Source organism: Protopterus annectens, chromosome 1.part1, assembly GCF_019279795.1.
Source record: "Protopterus annectens isolate FY-2018-M chromosome 1.part1, PAN1.0, whole genome shotgun sequence".
Taxonomy (NCBI): domain Eukaryota; kingdom Metazoa; phylum Chordata; order Ceratodontiformes; family Protopteridae; genus Protopterus; species Protopterus annectens.
Genome location: NC_056726.1, coordinates 1,870,033,054 through 1,870,057,615, shown reverse-complemented (window position 1 = coordinate 1,870,057,615; position 24,562 = coordinate 1,870,033,054).

Here is a 24,562-nt window from a genome sequence, read left to right as displayed (position 1 = left end):
CACACACAATTCAAAGCAGCCATATAGAACCACATATGCTGAAGATCTTAAATGTAACTTTTCTAAACCCCAAAGACCTTCTAGATGAAGTAGACATAACAAATACCCTCAGCAGCCCTGAATACACTCTTGAAAAACAGCGCCAACATCAACACATAGTCACATTTCAGGGATCCTCTACTTCTAAGCCCATAAGGCAAGCCACCACACAATCCAACATTCTTGTCATTGGAGACTCCATCATGAGACACATTGATATCCTTGTCATGAGGATGAGAAACGAGAAAGTCACTGTCAGTTGCTTATCAGGGGCTAGGATCCACCTACATTATGCATGCCCTTAGGTTATTGGACTATAAGTACCAGTATGACACAGTTATAGTCTGTGTGGGTATAAATGACCTGAGATGTACCTCCCTAAGCTACATGAAGAGACATCAAGGAGATCTTGGGACATGTGCCTTAGGCTGGTATAGGCCTAGCACTGAGCAGCATTTTACTTTCTCCAAGGATGATGCCACAATACAAACAAAAGATTAATGAAGTTAATAATTTGCTTAGTTTTTGGTGTCATTCTAAGTGGGTGCAATATTTTTCAGAGTGGCAGGAAGAAGTCAACAGACCATGCTGCTTTGTTAGGGATGGTCTGCACCTCTCCCCTCTAGGCTTTTGAATACTAGCTAAAACATTGTCTTTCACCCATAGTGTTTTTTTCGGCAATGCCAAACTGAAACTACTTCTGTATTACTGCTCAGTGCTAGGAGTCTAAACAATAAACTCCACTACCTAGAAGCTCTCTTCAGTCTAGAGGATCCTGATGTTTGTGCAGTCACTGAGACATGGTTTAAAACCATGGAGAGCACACCAACAGTGTGAGGTTATGATACCTTCCACACATTTAGACCAGCTACTACACAGATAGGGACTAAAGGTGGAGGTGTCTTGATTTTCATCAAAAATAAATATACCTCAAGGCTGGTCAAACAGGCAATGCATTTGAGCTACTCCAAGTTCAAATTACTGCAGGCAAAATTGAATACCACTTCTTTGCAAGCTATAGCTCTCCCTCTATGACTCACAAAATTCATACCATGTATTTAAATGTATTGGAAATGCTCCCCATCCACCCAGTACAATACTCATGTGTGACTTTAATTACCCCACTATTAACTGGGAGTCCTATATGACACCAAATGTATAGGTACCGAGATTCCTGGATTTTGTAAACACAAACTCCCTGCACCAGATTGTCAATACACCAAACAGAGGTGCAACCATACTGGATCTGGTTCTCATTATAATGAGAGAGTGCTGCACACACCCTAGTGTAATGTCTTTTCTGACAAAGTCTCCTTTGAAGTAAAAATAAAACCTGGAACCCCAGCTAACCCTGGAATATTCAGGATTACTCTAAGGCTAACATCCTGCTATTAACTGACAACCTGGCAAAATGTGATGCCCCCATAAACCCTGGGAACACGTCTGCCTATGCAGAACTGTTCACAAAGATCCTATACAAACATTTTAATAGCTACATAGAGGTAGTTGTACCCAACAGGAAGAAGTACAGAACTAACTAAAAAAGCAAGCCACCTTTCTGGAATCACAAAATCAATAGGCTGTATAACAGAAGGATTAAAATCATGGCAAAAATTAAGAAGGAGCAGCACCCAGCTGAATAAAAGCACTTTCATCAAATGAAACAAACAACTCAGAGGACAAATAAAGTCTATCAAAGCCAAATCTGAGATAAATTTGGCCTCCCAGGCCAGAGACAACCACAAAGCATTCTTTAGCTATGTCCACAATTTCAAAGACAATACACAATTGTGTGTAGAGCTCATTGTAAAATGGAGCCATCTATACTGAGACAGACTATATAGCAAATCTACTAGCCGACAAATTCAGCTCCAACTTTACCCCTCTCTCCCCTTCAACCTTCCCTGAGGAAATACCATCAAATATAACTCCTCCTGCTATCACTAGGGAACAAGTCCTTAATGCTCTCTTTTAGGCCAGGAACACTGCATCAACGTGCCTAGACAGTATCCCAGGGTACCTTTTAAAAAGCATGCAACATGACCGATCAGGCCCTCTGGAATTGCTATTTCACTGTAGCCTCCAAACAGGCTTTGTGCCTCATGAATGGAGAACAGTAACAGTCATCCCTCTGTACATCTACAGGCCCAGGAAACTACAGATTCATAAGTCTCATAGCCTTATATGCAAAGCCATGGAAAGAATTATCATGAAAATTATCAGTAATGATATAGTAAACCTCTAGTCACTGGAACCAACCTAATTTAGTTTCATCAAGGGTAGGTCATGCCTACTCGACCTAATGGACATCTTTGAGGAGGTCACCAAAGCAATGGATGAGGGCAAAATGGTTCACACTGCCTACCTTGACCTGGCCAGTGCATTTGACACAATACTCCACTTGGGCATTTTTGACAAACTCAACAGGTTAAGTAGAAACCTGTATGTTACCCAGTGGATAGCCAACTGGTTCACAGACAGGACCCAGAAAGTTAGAAATGAGAGTCTACCTCTACAAAGAGGCCAGTCACAAGTGGAGTCCATTGGGGATCAGTCCTTGGACCACTCCTTCTTGGCATTTACTTCTCTAAAGTCATGCCAATGTCAGTGGTCTCTGGCTGACTAAATTTGCAGATGATTGTAAATTAGGAGCTGTTATTGAATCCCTCACCAACAAAATGTCCTCCAGAAAGGGCTGACACAGGTAAGCAACTGGTGTCAGAGCCATGGACTAAAATTAAATGCCAAGAAATGCATAATTGTACCCTTCAGGAAGTCATCCACTCATGGTAACTATCGCACTGATGACACATTTCTTGAGCTGACCCAGGAGTCAGAAACTTGGGGACTCAAATAGTAATCTAGCCTTTGACCATCATGTGTCTACAGCAGTGATGAAATCATTCTATTTTGCACAACTTATAAGGGCATGGCATCTAGGTCCAAGAAAGTCATTATTCCACTGTATTCAGCATTCATCAAACCTAACATTGAGTACAATACCCCCTTTGGTATGTACCTAACCCGGCATACCCGACAAATGGAACGTCCACAGAGGTTCCTCATTAAAAGAATACAGGGCATAAGTAAAATGTCATATGCAGACTGCCTCAAGGCCATATCCCTGTGTTCTGTTCCCTACAGGATGTTGTGAAAAGATCTATGCCTGGCATAGACGGCATTGAGGAACCCCACTCTGATGAACTTCTTGCATATCAGCAAAACAAACAGCACCAGAATTGCCAGTTCTAAAGACTTAAATCTTGCCTGTGATATAAATAGGAACTGTTGGAGAGACAGGTATGTATCCCAGAGACTACCCTGTCTCTGTAACAGGCTCCCCATCCATGTGAAGCAGAGTTCCTCACTAACCCAATTCAAGTGTAACTTGGACAATTGAATGGGAAACAGGAACTTCATCCGTGGCTTGGCACCTATATCTCTAATGGACACAGGCAAACTGTAAATGGTTCATGTCCCAGGCCCCTGCTTGTAAATGTTTCATCTCACAAGCCCCTGCTTATACGTATCAAGGTTACCAGAACTTGTTAGAGATTTGGGATGCATGGCCAGGCTTAAAAAGGCCCTTGTGGTCATTAGCCTAGTAAACACCCATGAACCAATGAACCAATGAACCTAAGATAATAAATAAATTAATGCAAATGGAATGGGGAGTACTGAAACATACTCTGGGTGAGTTGCTTGAAAAAAAGTGGAAGCACTGGGAGCCAAAACAGGAAAAATAAAATTAAAAGTGGGGGGGGGAGCCAAAATGGGAATAAGAAGAGAGGAGAATAGAAAAATATGCGAGTGAAGAAGGAAACCTGAGACAATAGGACCGAAGAGGGCAGGCACCGAGTAAAGGAATATGGCAGAGGAAAGGAAGAAGAAATGTGAAAAAAAATAGGGGAAAAAGTGAAAAGGGGAAAATAAAATGGAAATGCTAAAATGCTGTCATTAGGATTATGCAATGCCTGGATTTAGGCTGAGACTGATGTTAACTATAAGAGACTGCTGCATAAGCATGGAATTTGTGAGTATTTAATAGACAAAAGGGCCAGTTACCAGGGAAATGTAGTGCAGCTTGCATTAGGACTGCATGAAGAATGTATGCTAGGAGTTCTATTTAATAAAGAAGTGTTTTTAAAAACTTGCAGGCATAAAGTCCTTGAATTATCAAAGGAGGCTGGTGGCTGTATCCCTTTATTCCATGTCAAACAGGATTTTCATGTTCCCTGTTAGAGTGTGAACAATCCAACGTTTGGTGAATTCTGATTCACAATAATAGGAACAGCTGACTTTGAAGGAAGTAAAAGTGACTTAACTATGACAATTTAGCCACCACAAGCCAGTTATCCCTGTGGTACAGTTTCTGACACCTCCTACTTAAAACCCAAAAAGCCAGAAGAATTTGTGAGGTCCTGCTTTCACAGTCTGTATTCATACTGAAAATTAAGATCAAGCAAGCTTTTAACCTTCTACTACCTGGGAGGTTTATATCCTCCCTGAGGTCAGAATAGCACACCTGTGTTCATTTTCAAAGGTGTACCATCCCAACCTAACTCCTCACCTGACAGTGTCCCCAGAGCGGGCTGCACCAAGATGTCTGGGTGCTTGGAGCCAGAGTGAGAGCCCTGGAGGGGCTTACCCCACCACCTCAATGGGTAAGTGAAAAAACAATGTTACCCAGCACTAACTGCACAATCTGAGGTCAAACCCAAGTGTGATGGTTACCACAGTGATGAGTAATTTCCCACTGATTCTAAGGTGGCAGACACTGCAACTTAACATACCCAATTATATCCTCCAACCCAGTGATCCTCTCCCTTTATGCCTATGGCCACCTCAGTATGTGTTCAGTCCTCACCTCACCATTGTCTTCCCTGTTTGTTTCATGTCACCTTTGCCATTGTGTTCCCCTCCCTCATTGTGTTACCCCATGCCCTGTTAATCATGTCTGTCTTTCCCTGCTACTTAACATCCCACTTTTACAAACCTTTCACTTTCCTGACTTCCTTCCCCAACTTCCCCTTCTCAAATAAATAAATAAATAAAAGTGCACATAAGCAACACACAAAATATTAATAATAATTTCTCCCATATAAAATGTCTCAGATATTTGAAAAATGTGCACATGATTGGATTGATGTGCTTATCATATAAAGCTTACTTTTCTGACAAATAATTGAGGATTGACATCTATTGGAATTCTCCAGGATTATTGAAATAGGAATTTGAGATGTATGTTACTACCCCACCTCCATCCTGCTCATTCCTTATTTTCTCACATTGTGTTCAGCCCTCTGCTTGCCTCCCTTTTCATCTCTGTCCTGTAGTCCATTTCACATCCTTTAATCTATTCAGAAGTAGATACACACAACAAACACATGCCCACAACAGTCTTATAAAAAAACAGATCTTTCTATCTTCCTGCTGGGCTTGACATATCACAGAGAGCAATGTCGATGCACATGTATAACCAGCGAGACGCAACATTTCTCATCCATTCTCAAAATAGAAATCAAATCCTTGTCATATTCTACTATCTTTCAATTGTTAAAGTAGATGAGCTAAGCATTCTTCAGTGTCACCAAGCAAATCTGAAATAAAGTAAAACTAATGTCATTATTCTGACTGTTTTGATCACTCAGTTTACTAAGTGTTCTCATGAAATGATTTGTAATGCAGGGCTGAATTCCCTGGGTTTTGTGTGTTATTTTACATGATCAGTTTATAGCCTGCATGCGTAAATACATTATATTTTCCTGATGCGTGTGTTTTTGTTTTCACCTATTTTACTCAGACTGCTTTTGTGGCATCCCTTGCTAATTACACTGGTATAGAGAATATCAATAGGAAAGACTTGTACTGAAATCCCTTGAGACTCATCTTTCTTTCCTTGCTATCAGTCTGTAAATGTTCAGCATTTCCATTATATGTGTATTTATGATCCCTTTTAGTCTATAACAGTGGCTTCTCTTGCTGAGAATATACTGGCATGTAGACTGAATTGACTGGTCAACATCTCTGAGGGTGTCATATTTTACTTTTTTAATGACACTCACATAATACTATAGGACCACTACTCATACTGTTGTCAGGACTAGTGCCAGTCACTACATCATCTTACTTTACTGTGTACCACCTCCAGTCTTAGGTTTCATATTATTCTACATTCAAGTATTGTTATACCCCCTTCACCATTGTCTTATGAAGCACTATTTTAGAGAGATGCTACCCTTATACTCTTCTGCCCTTTTATGAGGTTCCTGTTGCTATAGTGAAATCTATACTTTAGCATTAGCCATCCATGATATTTTCCCTTTTATGAAACATTTCTTTCTATAAATTTGCTGTATATTACATCAAGATTGTCTACATCATTTTCTCATCTTGCAGACTTGTGACAACTACCAGAGGTGCTTGTGCACATTCAGTGTTCACCTCAGCTGCTCATACTTTAATCTGGCTGCAAGGTGTTCTCACACAGTCTGGTCACTGCTCTGTATTGCTGCCATGATGAAGAACTGCTCATTTTGCACAATGGCCTGGACACATACATAGGTAATAAGCACTGCAGGTCACCACGTATGCAGTGTAAATAGTGCTGGCTTGGCCACAATTGTGGATGCAGTTTCTGAATCCCCATGAGACTATTAGTAATGCAAAGAAGTCTGAATCTTCAGTCACAGAGGATTGGCACAAATAATGAGTCATAAACTAGATGACACATCAGCCAAAAAAAAAAGATTTAATCAAAGAAAGTGATCTAGCAATTGTTTCTGCTTGAACACTCACAAGTGATGTTAATACCTGTTTTAGATTTAACTTCCAATAAAAATTCAAGGAAGTCACTGAAAAACAATATAGTAATGTTTCTTCCAGAGACACTCATGAAAAGCAATAATTTATAGTACTATCACTGCAAGTCATCAAAGAGATAAGCAAAAAAATAAATAAATAAATAAAAACCTGTTTCCTTTACCATATAATACAATAGAGACATTAACCCAGATTCTCAAAAGCTTGAACGGCGTGCAAGATCGGTGCAGGAGCCCAAGCAGGCAATTTGTCCACCGTGCGATCCAGGAACAGCCTGCAGGGGCATGCACAAGCGCTCCTGCACTAATCTTGCATGGACGAAGCCCTTGTATGCAAATCACCCCATTTTCAGGAGAAATCCATGCAAATGAGGTGAATCTGTGATCCAGGAAGCTTGTGAACGTCTGTACAGGGATAGTGCAATCAGCAGAAATGTACTCGGTTAGTAACCGAGTACATGTCTGCAAACTCCAAAATGGAGCCATGACAGCCCCAAATAAAGGCTGCATATCATGTAATAAGCATGCCAATGGCCAAATATAAGGCCATTGGCATTGCAAACATACAAAAATTTAAAAAATCAACTTTTAATTCCTATTAGCCGATCCCAGCTGTTTAAGCATAGGGCAGCAGCGCGCAAACAGGATCGGGGGGAAAATAACAAAACAAACCTAAATTAAGCAGTCTAACTAAAATCAGTATTCTGCCATGCAAGTCAATTGCAGATAGAAGACAACCTGGCCAGTGAGTAGTGGTTGCTATGGGGGAAGGTTCAGTGTGGGACATGTAACTATGCATTAGCAGGCAATCTTATGCAAATGAGGGGAAGGATAGTAAATCCCAGTTTTCCCCAGGATGTGAGGCAGGTCCCAACAGTGTAAGAGTATGAATAGCTGGCTGCAAGCCTAGGAGGCAGGTGACATCATGGGGGTGTGTGTCAGGCATACTATAAGCGGATTGGAGCCCTGTGGCCTGGGGTTGCTCCTAGCATAGCACAGCTAAGCCAGGGGGTGTGTCTAAACCTGCCTAGCAGTCATTACAAAGCCTAAGCGGGTATGCGTGCCATGCACCGGGTTGTACAGGAAGAAAAAAGAGGTTCAACCAGGAAATAGCAGGAGTCTGCACATATGAGCACTCTGTTTGCACGACACACACACAGGCTGAAACAGGAAGGCAATGGGAATTGAAAACAGCAGTAGGAAGGTAATCAATGAGTACTAGCTTAGCTGGCAGATGAAATGTATCAGAACCAGCCAATTACACAGGCAGCAGTCCAGCCCAGCCCAGAACACTACTATAAACTATGCAAACACCTACCCCTCTGGTTTTGCCCACACTCTACACCACCAGTGTAAACAAGCGGGGAACTTTTAACACTCACAACTGCAAAATGTTAGGGGCTGTAATAGCTACCATACAACTACTTGTGAAAGAGGCTGAGGGTGGTGAGGATGTGAATGCTGCCACGAAATCCACAGTGAGGAGACGGAGAAGAGTGTACAGACCCAGAGTAACCTACCAAGGGCTACATGAGCTGGAGATAGTGGAGCACTATAGGGTGGACAGGGACCTCCTACAGAAAATTGTTGAGCAGTGCCGGCCACGCCTCACACACAGAACTAACAGAGGAGAACCCATCCCAGTGGATACAAAGGTATGTGTAGGCCTAAGGATACTAGCTACAAGTACCTTCCAAAGGCCAACTGGGGATATGATGGGGATCTTACAGGCATCTTCATCCAGGGTACCCCACCAGTTCCTGGATACCATGTCAGCACATGTCGTTGAGCACGCATATTTCCCCAACACCCATGAGGCATTGACCAGCAATATGCAACTATTCCACCAAATAGCAGAATACCCTGAGGTAGTGGGTGCTATAGACTGCATGCACATATGCATCAAAGCACCACCCGCTGAGCAGGGTAGGGTCTACATCAACTGCAAGGGCTTCCTCTCCATCAACTGCCAGGTCTTGTGTAATGCTCAGGGCATAATAATGAGCATGTGTGCTGGCTGCCCTGGAAGCTTTTACGATTCCCACATCTGGCATCTGATGCAGCTATATCAGAGATTTTCCAATGGGGACATCCCACACGGTCACCTAGTGGGGGATGCTGGATACGCACTGGAGCCATGGCTGATGACACCTATCAAAAATGCACACACACCCGAACAAGAACTCCATAATGAGGCACACGCAGAAACAAGAATCATAATATGCAGAAATGTACTAACATTCAATGCCAACTGATCGATGGATACCCGCTGAGACAGCATGCAACCTGTCGGTGTACAACACAAACCTCAGCACTGCAGTACAAACTACCTGGACTTGATCCACACATCCAATACAGATGGCTATACTGGGCATGCTCATGCACATAGAGAAATGAAGGCAATGTAACTCAACAACATACTGAAAGGTCACACTGGGCATGCTCACACATGAAGGCCATGTCTGCAAACACCAGTGAACCAGACATATCTGGCAGTAGCAGTTAGTGCAGACATTCGTCAATATGCACCACTCATGCCTTGCACACACAGTGTATAGGAATGCAAACATATATGTAAGGACAACACACTATAATAAGCCAAAGGTAGATGGACATAGATGTGTGGAAGAGGGTGGCTGTGACAAGGAGCCATCCAGGCCTGTCCCACCCAGTACACAGCCAAAGGGCCCAAAACACATGAGGTGCAGATGTCACTCACTGCAGATACTAGCCACCAGTATCTGTCAGCAGAATACACTATGTGGTGCACGTGCCAGCTGTGCAACATGACTGTACAAGGAAGTAGTCATCTAGCAACTGCATACACTTACCTGTGAAATATGACCTTGTGTGTGCCCACATGTGCTGTGTCAACCCCTAGACGAATATGTAATGGTCCATGCACACACACTGCTCTCCCCATAGCCCTACTATGACAAGCCTGCTGAGGTCATCCAATGTTAGATACACCTTTGGGAGGATTGTGGCCTAGTAATCACTGTGGCGTGTTCCATAACTGTGTACTGCTGTAGTGTAGTTAGGTAGGGATTTGAATCCCAGACATGCCAATTGTGTGTGCGTGTCTGTCTGACTGTGTAGAGAGCAATGCCTTTTAGGGTAGTCACACCCCCAACAATTTTAATGCACAACTTCAGCAAGGCTGCTGATGTCATCCATCTAGAAATACACCTCTGTAAACTTGTAGCCCAGTAATCACTATAGCACATCCTATAAGTGCGTACCACTGTTGTGTGATAAACTAGTTAGGTAGTGGTTCTGCTCCCAGACATGGGAAGTGTGTCTGTCTGTCTGTATAGAGAGCAATGCCTTTTAGGCCAGCCATGCTCCTCACAATCCAAATGCTCAACCTTTGCAAGGCAGCTGACGTCATCCACCTAGTAATACACCTCTGGGAATCTGTAGCCCAGTAATCTCTGTAGCGTGTCCTGTAACTGCGTACCACTGCAGTGTGATAAACTAGTTAGGTAGGAGTTCTATTTCCAGACATGGCAACTGTGTGTGTGTGTCTGTGTAGAGAGCAGTGCTTTAATGCTTTTAGGCCAGCCACACTCCTCACAATCCAAATGCTCAACCTTTGCAAGGTAGCTGATGTTATCCACCTAGTAATCCACCTCTGGGAAGCTGCAGCCCAGTCATCTCCATAGGGCATACTGTAACTGCGTCCTGCTGTAGTGTAGTTAGGTAGGTGTTCTGTTCCCAGACATGGCAAGTGTGGATGTACATGTGTTTATGTATTTGTTCCTATGTCAGTGTAGGGAGAAATGCTTTTGAGTCCATTCACAGACACTACAACCTCCAATGGTCCACATTGACAAGTGTACCAATGTCATCAACTGTGTGATACACCTTTGGGGAAGTGATAGGCTGGTAATCTCCATGGAGCATGCTGTAACTGTGTACTGCTCTAGTGTGATAAACTATTTAAATATGAGGTTCTAACCCCAGCCTTGACAACTGTGTGTGTGTGTGTGTGTGTGTGTGTGTGTGTGTGTCTGTCTGTGTTTGTCTGTGTAGAAAGCAATGTTTTGTAGGGTAGGCACACCCCCTACAATTTAAATGCTCTACCTTGGTAAGGCAGCTGATGTCATCCACCTAGTAATACACCTCTGGGAAGGTTGTAGCCCAGTAATCACTGTAACGAGTGCCATAACTGCATACTGCTGTAGTGTGATTCAGAACTCTGGTAGGGTTCTATACCCGCCCATGGCAGTTCTGGATGTTTTGTGTGTGTTCCACTGTCTGTGTAGGGAGCAATTAATTTTAGGCTAGTCACACTCAGTACATGTCAAATGCTCTATATTGGCAATCTTGCTGATGTCAGCCAATATCATATACACCTTTGTGGAAGGAATACTGCAGTAATCACTGTGGCACGTACTATAACTGTGTAGTGCTGTAATGTAATAAACTAGTTAGGTAGGGGTTCTACCCCTGGACATGACAGGTGTGTGTGTGTGTGTGTGTGTGTGTGTGTGTGTGTGTGTGTGTGTGTGTGTGTGTGTGTGTGTGTGTGTGTTTACCTCGTATCCTGTGTGGAGGAGGGTGTGAGTGTGTGACACCTGGGCCCAATGTGTAACGGGTTTTGCAATTTTCTTATATGGTGGCCCTAGTACATATCACAATGTCCACTGTACAGGGAAAAGAGCTGTGAAATAGCTGAGAGGATGGAGTGCATATCCATACCATACATGTGACATCAAGGCCAGGCAATCACAGTTAGCAACCCAAGTATTACCCAGAGCACACTCACAACCAATGTCTCATACACACACGTGGCAAGGTAACAGCCATGATGTGTGTAGTACACTGCATATCGGTGACTGATAGTAACTATGGTGTGAATGCAGGGGCCTACAGAGGCCATGGCATCCTGTCCATCAGTACGATAGGCACATAATTGCAGACAGTGTGCCTTCATTATGTTTCCCACTGGATGCCTGCAACAACTGTGGTTCCATCACATGTGAGCCACAAAGTACATACCATGCCTTACTCACATGCCCTGTATGGACAGATGCCACTGACACCAGGGAATACTTGTAGCATGCTACCAATGTATGTGCAGGGTCTGCCTGCTGTCAATTACCTGGCCCCACCACATGCGGGTGGGACTGTCATATCGGATGATAACATTCCGTGTACACAACATGGGCCAGACAAACCAGCTACATTTCCACATGCCACTGTATATGAATGGGGGATGTGTGCACATCCCAAACACCGTCCATGTCATGGCATATAGAACACATACATGCCAAGCATTGCACAGCACTGGCCACGCACAATAGCAACCCAGGAGACTGGATGATGAATACTACACCCACCTGTGTGGTCCATTCTGGACACTACACCCCTTAGTCATAATGCAGACCATTCTCATGTGGCCTGATGCCAAGGTATACCCCCTCACCCAGCCTTGTACAGCCGTCTGGCACCATCAACCACTACACACCTGTGAAGCACTGCACACATGCACGCCGGTACTAGCAGCCTGTGTCTGTGTGTGTGGTGTGTGATGCATCCGACCACATTCATACCCAGTACCACACCATTGGCATACTAAAGCATGACCTCTAATGTCAGACACTGTCCAATACCCTTTGAGCATAGAACCCCAGGATAACCCCTTTGGGCCAAGTGATACCTATGCATTACTGTATTGTGGTAAGGTAAGTGGTTAGGAAGTGTATTTGTTACCCTGCCAAGTGTGGCAATGTGTATGAGTCCCTTACAGAGTGTGGCTGCATTGACACTGACACCTATTCTTGTGGACAGGCCTGTGTGCTACACCTACTGTATCTCAACAGTGTTGCAGATGTCACTCACCAGCATATATGAGTCTGGAAGCTCACCAACATGTAAGCTATGTGGCGCATGCAATAACAAGCAATAGCAAGCTCAGATGCTCATAAGCCTAGTACTTATTATACAGCAGGAACTTCTCATTGTAACATTTGTTAATGTCTGTTATGTACTTTACAGATAAAGATTCTAGTTGTCTACTGATGTACTATGTTCTTCATCTGTAAATATGTTGCAAGTAATTGCTATATTAAATTGTTAATCACTATGTAATCCAATGTAACTACTGTCTGTTTATTTATCTCTGGAGCTTTTCTCCCCGGGCCTCCACTGAAAATGGACCTACGTCCAGTCAGACACTCCCGGTCAACAAATTTAAATAAATAAATAAATAACTGCATACACATGTGATAGCTATGCATAGTTAGTCAGGTGTTTGAAACCCCAAACTGGTAGGTGTGTGACAACACATGCTTAAGTTTTCCTCACCCACACCTTCCCTGACATACATTGTCTCTGTCTATCCCACCCACACCCTCTCTGGTGGATGTGGGATGTACACCTGCTTTGCTAGGCAGAGCCTGTTTTTTGTAAGTGATGGTCATGATCAGCTGATGGCCTCTGCACCAATTGTAGTCCTCCTCTAGCTGAGTGCATGTGGAACAGCTGTGGTAACATTCCCATAGCTAATTGCATGGTAACACACACACCAATATCTAGGAACAACATTTTGGTATTGGCCCTTTACATCCACTGTGTGCAGGAACTAGATCTGTCATTTGGCGAAATGCATCTCAGATGGATTGGAGATTTACCTCTAACAACTTACACTGTGGAAACAGGCAGTGGTGGCTGGTGACTTCAAATCAAAGGGGGGCTGCAGGAGACAGCTGAATGGGTGGGGTCAATGGGAAGGGGTGTGGCCAACTAGAAAGAGGAGGAGCTATGCTCAAAACCACAACAACTAACTAAATACACTGCCTGGGTGCCAAACCGTCATTATGAGAGTCCAATCAAGACAAAATGAAGTGTAGAAGAATAAAAATATTTCAATGCATTGGCTGCATGACAGCTTACTTAATATCTAGATGGAAACAAAAAGGTTGTGAGGCATGAAAAAATAAATTACTTTTTAAATACATTAATGGAATGCCAGTCAAAATCAAGTAGCACTCACCTCAAACCACTTCTTGCACTGCAGTTCTAATTATAATTTATATTCAGCTTTATTAAAGTACCAAGTAACATGCTGAAAGTAGAAATGTCTGCTGCCCCCACTTGTAAAAATGTTTCTTATCCAAAAAAAGACCTGCTGCCTGACAACTATCTACTTGTTTCATGGGGAAAACATGATCAAAGTAAAAAATGAAAAGCAAACAAGAAATAAGCTCAAGATACATTGTTTAAAAGGATTACTGTACAGGTTATGGACCACACGATTGGCATTCTGTTTAGTTTACGGGTAAAGCCTGCAGAGATGACTGGAAGTCTCCAAGTGTAATGAGCTTCTTAAAATAATGTAATCTGTCCTTTATTACAAATATTGTCATATGCATTTCAATACCCAAGGCTTATACATTATCTAGTTAAGTATTCTCTACATGGCAATAACAGAAAGGCTTTCAATGTTGGCAATTCTTAAACAGTATGCTTATTAAAGTTTACTTGCATCTTACGATCTCAGCCAAGCTTACCTGATGATCATTAAAGTATTGCTACTTAAACACAGAGCAACAGGCACTTTGAGTAATAAGCATAAATCAAAAGTACAAAAAATATGACAGAAACCAGACCATTCTACAAAAATCGTCCTTGTGTCTACCTTGGATGGGGGGGATACTCTGCACATTTACATTGCATAACTACTCCTTGCCTTGCTTCGACACATCCAGAGTCACTACATGGGGGAGTGGAGTGCAAGAAGTATGTCACAATTTGAAATGTCTCTGGCTGACTTTGATGGCCCTGACACATTTGTCATACCTCTCAACCTCAGAGCAAGAAATCTGGACAAAGCCATACAAAGAAGTGGGGCAAAGGCCCAAAAATAAGGACAATTTTTAAATATTGCTCTTATAAACTTAGAAAGACAATAGAATAGGTCTTGCATTAGTATGAATTTTCTGAAGGGTATGAAATCTGAAACTCAAATGTCTGTCATTATTTTTTAAATTCAGTCTTTAACGATTTGTCATTAATTTGCCAAAAAAACACAATTGTGCCAAAAAAACACAATTTTATGAAAAATGGAACAACAATGTGATGTGAAAATATAAAATAGCCACACAATACAGCTGGGAACCTGTCAAATAAGGGAAACTTTAATATTAGTACTGCTAACTTGAGCAGCTGACAAAATAAAAGAATCTACATGCATTTCTGAAATAAAAGTAATCTATAACTCTGATTATTACAGTTATTTCTTAATTGTAAACCCTCCATGTTTTCATCCAAAATGGCTATTTTGCAGAGGGAAGAGCAACATTTTGAGCCAAAATCAGGGACAGTTGAGAGGTTTGGCTATGCCTAATTCTATAAAGCAATTTATTTGCATGTACCTCTCAACCTGTTAATGCAATAAATCTGGACAAGGCCAAATATATTGGGGGAACATATAAACAGTACTAAAAATTGCTCTTTTATAAACTGAGACAGTTGATAGAACAGGTCTTACTTTAGCATGCATTTTTCTGAAGGTTATGAAGTCTGAAACGCAGTGTGTCATTATTTAGTGACTTAATTCCTAAATGATTTGCCAGAAAAAGACAAATTTTATGAGGAACAAACCAAAAATAAGAAGCAAAAATCTATTCATTCTTTTAAAATCTGGGCAGTTTGGAGGTATAGTTCAGCTGGGGCTGTCTTTAAGTTTGCCGCCCTTCCCCCTCACAAAATCATGGTCGAATGGAGCCTCCCCCTGCAGCCATTCCAATGATCAATTACTCGGCTATTTCACTCTTTTTACCATAAACACTAATGTGCATACTGATTTACTTCTATGAAGATTTGGACTTCATTTGAAAGTTTTATTTTGCATTTTACAGAACAAACACTAAGACATCTGCTAAACAAACTTAGCATTAAAACTTCTCTGCCCTTGAAACTTACATTCATTGAAACAGCATTGAAACCCACATTCAAGGAAAATACATTTTACCAGTGGCAGAACTGCCCAATTCAGAACATCTTTCCAGTAAACAATGAAACAAAATGCATGCACCCATAATGACAAAACTGCCCAGTTCAGAACATTTCCATCATAAAAGTCTACTCAAACTTCTACAGTCCACCATTATCAGTAAATATGCACAATTCTACAGTCCACCATTATCAGTAAATATGCACAATTCTACAGTCCACCATTATCAGTAAATATGCACAATCTCTGAAGAAGTAAAAAAGTAATCTAAATAATTCCACATTAAATAAATCTGTAACTAATAAAGAGGTTGCTGCTAGCAAACACCTTTATATTTCATGGTTTCATCGAAAAATAAAGTGTCTGATGCCCCTGAGGAATAAATTGCCTATATTACATTAAAAATGATAAGCTAGTAATATTGCAATAGGAAATGGATAGCAAACCGATAACAGGCTCATAGTTAGTATCTTAACTTTTTCAGTACGGCAGCATTCACCCCTTGTGGGAGTAGAACCAACAACCTTCTTTATCAAAAGCAAGTACACAACCTGTTGTGCTTATTAACAATGCAAGCTGACTTAGCATAAGCAGCACTAAACTTCTCTTCCCCTGCAGCTCTCAGCTCCTTGTAAAATGTACTCAATACTCAGCTGCATCTCAACTTCGCAACACAAGAAATCTGGAAAAAGCCAAATGTATTGGGGGGGGGGTCAAAAGCCCAAAAACAAGGGACACATTAAACATTGCATGTATAATCTTGGAATGTTGCTAGAATAAAATGCTGTGTTACCACCATACATTTTACTGCCAAGGTCCCTGTGCAAAAGAGTCAGAGCAACATACCACTATTCCAAATCAGCTGCTTTGTGAAAGAAAAATGCTGTGTTACCACCATACATTTTACGACCGATGTCCCTGTGCAAAACAGTCAGAGCAACATACCACTATGCCAAATCAGCTGCTTTGTGAAAGAAAAATGATGTGTTACCACCATACATTTTACTACCAATGTCCCTGTGCAAAACAGTCAGAGCAACATACCACTATGCCAAATCACCTGCTTTGTGAAAGAAAAATGCTGTGTTACCACCATACATTTTACTACAATGTCCCTGTGCAAAACAGTCAGAGCAACATACCACTACGCCAAATCAGCTGCTTTGTGAAAGAGTGGAAGACTGAAACTTAAATGGCTATCATTTAATGAATTCAGTTCCCACTATAGCTGTCAACCTCTTAGCACAAAACACCTGGACAAACCCAGAAATGATGGAATACAGCACTCAAACATATTCAGTGAATTAATTTCTTGCCATAGCTGTCAACCTTAGCACAACAACCTGGACAAAGCCAATAATGGGGTAATACAGTCCCAAAAAATAAGGACAAATTTCAAATATTCATCTTATAAACTTAGAAAATTGCTAGAATAAAAGGTTGTGTTACTACGTATTTTCTGAAGAATATGAAGTCTGAAATTCAAATGCCTGTCAATTTTACTTCTGAAGGAACAAAAACAATTTTCAGCAAAAGCCCAGGGAGAAATACTGCAGACACATGTCTTTGTAAAATGACAGGACACCAGAGCAAATACACACAAACACAGGGATGAGATGCAGACTCCACACAGAAGGCACCCCAGCCAAGAATCAAACCAGAAAACCTAGAGGCAACAATGCTACCACTGCACCATCAAATATGTAAGGAATTAAACATTCAGAAACCTGAAGTCTGAAATTTTTAATTTTATTTAACATTTGTTAATCAGGACAGTCTGACTTGGAACAAAAAAACAATTTTCAGCAGAGGCTCAGGAAGAAATAATGCAGACACGTCTTTGTAACATGGGAGGACACAAAAGCAAACCCACACAAACACCGGAAGAAGATGCAGACCCCACACAGAAGGCACCCCAGCCAAGAATTGAATCTGAGAACCTACAGCTGTGAGGCAACAATGCTACCACTGCACCATCAAATATCAAGCATTGCAACATTTAGAAATCACAGATATTATGAGGAACAGATCAGATCAAATATGAAGCAAAAATCTGCAATTTTTTTTTTTTTTTACAAATGGTGGTGGGTAGGGAATTCAGGTCCTTAACACCTGCATACAAGGTCAAGCCTGAGGTATTCCCTACCACACCACCATGAGCTTTAAAACTGTAATCTTGTTAATAATTTATGCCACATTTTTATTAGAACTGTGACTTTAGTGTGCTACATCCAATTCAGTGCCATATTTATCCCATGCATATTGCACAACTTTAACAAATATTCCACAGAATTATCAGTTTTGACCATTCATAAAGCCAAGATTATAAAAGGACATGGTAAGGGTAAGATGAGCAGGGTGTCACTTTAGAATTTACAAAGCAATTTAAAAGGATAAACTTTCTTATGTTATAATGCGATAAACTTTTGTTTCATTTCATTATATCCAAGCACAGAGCAACAAATGTTCCCAGTGAAACACAATGTTAAAAAGCATGCAGTCAAATTAGGCAATACTCTTTGATCCAAAATAATAAAGCAATACAAAATATCAATGATTTTTTGCAGGAAGGTTAAGGTCCTGTACATTCATCTGAGACCCATAATTTAACTACACTCACTTAATTGTTATACAATCACGGAGAAGGGACAAAATTACATGCAATGACTTTTTTTTCTCTTTTCCATCACAGATTGCAATGCAGTCATAGATCAAACAGCATCAACACTGAATAATTACTGATTTTCAAAAAAAACTACTATAGAGGGTAAACAGGTCAACTATACCGAACACAAGCTGTTTGAGGAGATGATTAGAAGGCACATATATTGCAGTAATGAAGTACGTACCAGCGGGTCAACTCCATAACACTGACATTTTATATACACAAATGCAAAAATATATTCTCACGCATTTACACAAGTACACACACACACACACACACACACACACACACACACACACACACACACACACACACACACTTTCTCCCTCTTACCTTCCATATGATGTAGATCCCACCCCTTCATTCCATAGCTGGGCCATTACATACATCCCTTTGTTCCATAGCTGTCTGCGATCCACATAGCTGGGCCATTACATACATCCCATAGCTGGCGCATATGAGCACATCCCCACGAGATCCCGACTAGACTTAACATTACATCCCGGCGAGATCTCCAGCCTGCCTGCCGACGTTGCAGTGTGGGTCCAATCCGTTCCCAGCGACAGTCTATGCAGTTAAAACTGCATAGACTTCTAGGAGCTCTGTTCTTACATGTTTCCCAGTCCGGACTGCTGCTGAGACAGTCTGCGCATGCTCCAAACTGTCTCAGCAGCAGTCTGGACTAGTGCACATGCACGAAAGTCCGCGATTTTTACATTTTTTTTTTTTAATCTTTTATTTTTCTTTTATTTTCTTTATTTTACAGCTGAGGGGGCTGCAGTCCGGCAGTCCAATAGCACGAGCCGCCCCTGGAAACAGGGCAACACACAGGAGGGGGATGTGTCTGACCTGACTACAAACTGCAAGTGCTGCTATACTGCATGTGGAGTAATTTTGGTTTAACAGAGTGTGTGTGTGGATATGGCTGTCCTATATGTTGTAATACCTGCCATGTCAGTACTATGTGTATGAGGAATCCACATCAGCAATGTCGTCTGCAGACTGGGCAGTGTGTTGTGCCCTTGATGTCATGTGATACCCACTGAGCATGTATCTGTGAACTGCAGAAGGTAATGTGAGGATTGCAATCTGTAGATGGTGAAAGCCCTGACAGATACTGACTTCATATCCCTCATAGGGCACATGTTGCAACAAACCCTGTTACAACAGTACATGTATGAGGTTATCACAGCAACATGTCAATATTGGCCCCGTGTATATGCTTCCAGCCACATCTTTGACACCCCACACCATATCAGCTTCAACAGACTATACACACAACTCATTAGGTATGGCTACAGCTTAACTACCGTTTGGGCAGATTGTGTAAGTGTACCACAGCTTCTGTTATGTGATTATAGCCATGTTCCCTGTGTGAACACCAACATTGCCAGCCTGGTACAAACTATTCACTTGTATGCAATTGTCAGGGCCGCTATGGTTACATATATGCCAGTGGTATGGCTGCTCTGAGATTGCTGCACATCTGACAGTCTGTTTTATAGGGGGGGGGGTTCTATGCATGCTGTTGGACATATATCGGGATTGTGTAGACTATTACTGCCAACATAAGTACTATGACAGTGACACAATAACATGTATATGTTCCATTGACCAGATGTTCCATCTCTCCACACCCATCTGAGCAGGATACCTGGCCACATCACATGTGTGTGACAACCTGGGGCCTCCTTGCGTACTGTTACAGCCATACCATCAGGTGGTACCACCCAGGGGATGTTGGTCTATCCCCCTCGGGCACACACCAACATGTCCCTGTCCCCTGAGCTCAGGTCTAGGGCCAGTTCCATACCAAGCTCCACAGACACATGAGGGATGTGCTACATCCGTCTCAGGCACCCAGTACACATTCACACGGCCAACATGCTCCTCCTGCTCAGCCACCAGATTTGGCACCTTCAGGATGTGGACTCATGTTGTGAGTGGGAGTTCCCATTGTGCCCATATTGGGGACCACGGTGTGTTTATATCACAGACTACACACACCACCCACGGTATTTACCCACCACATGTGTCACATACCACCCCTGTAGACTGTCTTTTATATCTACCAATCCTGACCACCGCCATGTGTGTATCTGCCATACTTCCCCATATTCCCATAGCAGACTTCACAGGCGGGGACATTGTGTTGCTAGGATGGGACTAACATGTGACCTACCCGTCCATGGTGCACACACTGCCAGCTGTAAATATTTGTCTGTATTGCTATGTGTGCTGCTGCCTCGCACATAGCACACATCACTGTGGTAGTGATATAGGGCACATGTCTTACCATGCATATCTGTTAGTGTGTGTGTTTATACAGATGTAGACATTTCCATATCGGTATTTATCGATATGTGTGTAGATATATGTGACTTCATATATATGTGCACATATATATATATATATATATATATATATATATATATATATATATATACACATGGGTATATGTATACTTCTGGACATACATGCTGATGTGCATATATATCTTTAAATAGTATATATGTGACATATGTACACATATGCATACCGATATGTGGGGAACATTCAGACATCAACTTCACAATCTCACAACACTTTCTTGCATAGCTGCACTGCTCTGCTTTGCTACAATACAGACAGGTGCCACATATGAGATTGCCTGACATTAGGGGGGTATATGTAGGAGCCGATGGCAGGTAACCGCATTACACACCTATGGCATTCCGGCATGCTACATTACAGATTCACCTGGGTATCCTGTCAGTGGTGGGCCATGCCTCCCACATATCCATCATAATGGCATTACTTTCACCACCAGCTATTGGCCACATAATATACATACTTCCCATTACACTACACACACTATGATGGCTTACATCTTGTCTGTGCTGACCTGCACAGTTAATGGCTATGGCCCACTACACACAGGGACAGACACTATTGTCCATAGCAGTTGTTCAGTTGAACACCATCACAACAACACCTGATGGCACATATAGCTCATTGCACATCATCTATCCCATTATGATGGACCAGGTACTACATGCTATTACATGTATATATACCTCACATACCTGTTGTGGGAATGATGTCTTGTTGAATGATAGCTGGCTAAATGCCTGTTTCTTTCCCTCTCTCTCCAGTAAATGGATTGAGCTGCTTTGAATAGATTGCAGCCTGGCTTTAGTAGGTGGTGCACATGATTAGGTGATGGCCTCTGCACCAGTCAGTGTCCTCCACTTGCTAACTGCATGCAGCTTGCTGTGTAGTATCTCCATTTGCTACTGTCATGGCAACCACCTTTACCTTTCATGTGTGATGGACATCATTCCTGTGTGTGGGCATCAATGTTACAGACAGCAGGTAGCAATACATCTTACAGGAGAACTGGCACACTCAGGCCAGCTACATATTTGTATGTTGTTCCAGAACTACAGACAGAGTGTGAGTAGAGTTGTGTTATGCTTTGTATAGTACTGGTGTTACAGGGTATGTGTGTACATACTAGTTTACTTTGGAATGCTGTCTGTCTGCATAGCTCTCACCTGTGGGCCTATCCTCTTGGTGGCCAGAGGTGTGCCTATCATGTTATGTCTGTCCTACACACAGGTGCTGTGTCTGATATTTCACTGGCAGTGTGTGTGTTGAGTGCTATCAGTACATGGCTATATCCATTTATGTTTCTAACCACAATTCCCTGTCTAAGGGTATGTTAAGGGTATGCGACTTGTTTAGTGCATGACAACAGTTTTCCACATATGGGCCTGTGTTCCAGCCTCTGTCCTCCACCTACATACCACACTTTGCACATATGACATGCTGTCAGGGGTTGTTCTGTAGTGGGCTGTGAGTATATCACACTGCCATTGCTGCCATCAGTCCACTGCTGTTTTATTCCCCACACATATGGTTGGACTGAGGCCATATATGTGTGGGCTTCACCTACACAATACATGTTTGCCCTTATGCACTCCAGAGGCCAGTGTATGTAACAGAGTTATGTGGCTCTGTATTATTGAGTCTAGGGTGGATGCACCATAAATGACCTAGGCTGTTACAAAATGTGGGGTTATCAGGGGTAAGCTGCCATAAGGTATCTGGATGTACAGTACCATACACTTTACTAATATTTACATTACTTACATAAATCGGGTTGTTGCAGGCCGACTGCCTCCTGCCATACAGACTGTTCTGTTTGTCATTGTGCCTGTGATGGTGTCAGTTATACCTTGTAATGTAACAGTTACATCCCTTTTGGTCAACTGAAGTCTTTACCACCTAGTGATTTTGTATGGAGTGTAGATAGAGGCTGCTGAACTATACACCTGCATTACTTACTGTTGATCATTTGGTATCCTATGATCCAGTCTGTCTTTACTATTGCAGAATATGAAGGGCTTGGTCTGGACAGCAACAGTTGTGACCCTTTCCAGAATACTGTATTAGTGTAACAGTTGCACAGTTGCATTACTCTGTTTACTCTGTTTGTCAGTGTCTGAACAGCTATAATACATGGCATATAAAATCGTAATAGTACACAAATAATGGTTATCCATTTCTGCAAACCTGTGTGTGGGGTTTTACCCTATGACCTCTCTGTGGGCATATGTTACAGGCAATGACTGTCATTTGTATGGGTGGCCCATACAGTGTCCAGTTAACTGTAGGCATGGTGGCTGTAGTCATATGTATATATATATATATATATATATATATATATATATATATATATATATAGAGAGAGAGAGAGAGAGAGAAAGAGAGGTATCTAAATAGATTTGTATATCTGAATATGCATATATATGTCTATGTATATGTATCCTGGGGATGTTGATAGCTTCCATATTTTGCATCTCCTATGGGAGCCACACTGTACTGCATGATATGTTACCAATACCGGCCTGACATCATACAGGTGGGTTGTAGTAGTGTTCACATGTTGTGCACATGTCATGTCAGATCCTGCTTATGTGATCTGTAACACTTTAGTGTATTGCAGGGCGGACGTGTTTGGCTGTGGTGGTGGGGGATATGCCTATCCGTACATGATGTATATTGTTTGGGGCATCTCAGCCCTATTACCGGTGCATGTGCACATATTTGTATTTGTCAGTCTACCATTGCTATCTACAGATGTGTGGCTATATATATATATATATATATATATATATATATATATATATATATATATATATAGGTTTACTATTAAAATTTTGAACGGCACTCCGTCGACTATACTATAGTCGAACACGGAAGTTTGAAAATGATAATTGCAAACTCAAAAAAACAATCTAGGAATGGGTTTTAACATGGGTCGAGGTAGGGGAGATGTTTGTAGTTCAGAATAATACTGAACACCTACCTCAACCCATGTTAAAACCGTTCCTAGATTGATTTTTTGACTTCGACATTCGACTTTTTCGAACTTCCGTTGCCGACTATAGCACAGTCGACAGAGTGCCATTTGAAATTTTAATAGTAAACCATATATATATATATATATATATATATATATATATATATATATATATATATATATATATATATATATACATATCTATAGATATATATATATATATATATATATATATATATATATATATATATATATATATATATATATATATATATATATATATATATCTATACATATATATATATATATATATATATATTTATATATATATATATATATATATATATATATACACATAGATAGATATCTACATCTATTGATATGTTGTATCTGTTTAGATATTACTATATTTACTCACACAAATACATTTACATGTTGGAAGACATTCTCTGTCCTGTTGAATGACTGGTCTGGTTGATATGTTTTGAATACATCAGAGTTATGTATATCTGACATGACTTAGTGGTAAAGCACTTTGCCTATGGTGTGTGGGGTTCTGTGTTCGAGTGCAGCAGAGGCTGTTTGTTTTGTTGCTGGGCAGAACAAGGGCCATTGGATACAGTGTGGTTAAAGCATGTTTAGTCGGGTGTTAGCAGGTTTGCACAGAGGTAAGCACTGCTTGCCTGCTGTTACATCTGCTTATAGGGTGTTAGCTTCAGATTTGCTTA